The sequence below is a fragment of the Mandrillus leucophaeus genome, unplaced genomic scaffold (assembly GCF_000951045.1).
Source record: "Mandrillus leucophaeus isolate KB7577 unplaced genomic scaffold, Mleu.le_1.0 Scaffold11, whole genome shotgun sequence".
Lineage (NCBI taxonomy): Eukaryota > Metazoa > Chordata > Mammalia > Primates > Cercopithecidae > Mandrillus > Mandrillus leucophaeus.
The window spans coordinates 1,899,676-1,901,264 of NW_012099209.1; the positions used below are offsets into that span (position 1 = coordinate 1,899,676).

Sequence of the window (1,589 nt, forward strand, 5' to 3'; positions counted from 1 at the left end):
AGCTTGCAGTGAGCTGAGATCTGGCCACTGCACTCCAGCCTGGGCGACAGAGCGAGACTCCGTCTCCAAAAAATAAAAAATAAAAAATAAAAAAAATTAAAAATTAAAAAATAAAAAATAAAAGAGCTCAGAGGAGGATCTGTGAGGAGTGGGGAAGGTGAGTCTGGGAGGCAATGGACCGCCCTCAGTGGATGTGAGCAGGAGAGGGCCACATTCAGATCCAGAGTTCCAGAGAGTTCCAAAGATCCCCTGCGAGATGCTCAGGAGGAGATGAAACCATGATGTAGGCTGAGAGTGGTGGCTTTGGAGGCCTTTGGAGGCTGAGACGGGCAGATCACTTGAGGTTAGGAGTTCGAAACCAACCTGGCCAACATGGTGAAACCCTCTCTCTACTAATACAAAAATTAACCAGACCTGGTTAATTTTTGCCTGTAATCCCAGCTACTCAGGAGGCTGAGGGAGGAGAATAGCTTGAACCCACGAGGTGGAGGTTGCAGTGAGCAGAGATCGCACCATTGCACTCCAGCCTGGGTGACAGAGACTCCATCTCAAAAAACAACAACAACAACAACAAAAACAAAAACAAAAACAAAACAAAAACAAAACAAGGCCGGGTGCGGTGGCTCACGCCTGTAATCTCAGCACTTTGGGAGGCTGAGGCGGGGGGATCACCTGAGGTCGGGAGTTGGAGACCAGCCTGACCAACATGGAAACACCCTGTCCCTACTGAAAAATACAAAATTAGCAGGGCGTGGTGGTGCATGCCTGTAATCCCGACTACTCAGAAGGCTGAGGCAGGAGAATCGCTTGAACCCGGGAGGCGGAGGTTGTGGTGAGCCGAGATGGCGCCATTGCACTCCAGCCTGGGCAACAAGAAAGAAACTCCGTCTCAAACAAAAAACAAAACAAAACAAAACAAACCCACAAAAACAAAAACTGTGATCCAGCAGGAACGAATTATGTTGGTTATAATAATAATGGCCAGCTCTGGTATCCCATGTCCCAGGTGTCTACTCTGTGCCTCTTGCTGTTCCTTTCACCAGCAGTTAGTTTCCCATCTAATCTTTCTTCTGAGAAAGGCAGGGCGGTCACAGCTCCCACTTTACAGATGAGGAAACTGAGGCTCGGGGGGGAAGTAACTGCCTGAGGTCAATGGCCAAGTTGGTGGGAGAAGTGCCAGGACCCATGCCTAGGTCACACCCCAAGTAGAGTTTTGACCATGGGGTTCAGAGTTAGCAGAGGGTACTGGGGACCACCCCATCTGCACTCCTCCCTGGAGATCAGATCCGGGACTGCTGGACTGTGTAACTTCAGGGAGGGACTGTGCCTCTCGGCCTCACAGTCTTCATCAGTAAAACGGGGAAGACACAGGTCCCTGCTTCACAGGGATCCCAGGGCTCAGCACACAGTGGGGCTCAGGGACAATTCTCAGGTTCGTGCAGTTGATCAATAAACACACATTACAGCCTGAGGAACATAGGAAGACCCCATCTTTAAACAATTTTTTTTTTTTTTTTTTGAGACGGAGTCTCGCTCAGTCGCCCAGGCTGGGGTGCAGTGGCCGGATCTCAGCTCACTGCAAGCTCCGC

General features: G+C 50.2%; 1 protein-coding gene across 1 annotated transcript in view; it reads left to right on the forward strand.

Moving 5' to 3' along the window:
• The window catches only part of SLC5A5 (solute carrier family 5 (sodium/iodide cotransporter), member 5), a 26,889-nt gene that overhangs the window by 7,579 nt on the left and 17,721 nt on the right, over positions 1–1,589 (forward strand). The gene's annotated exons all lie outside the window — the stretch shown is intronic.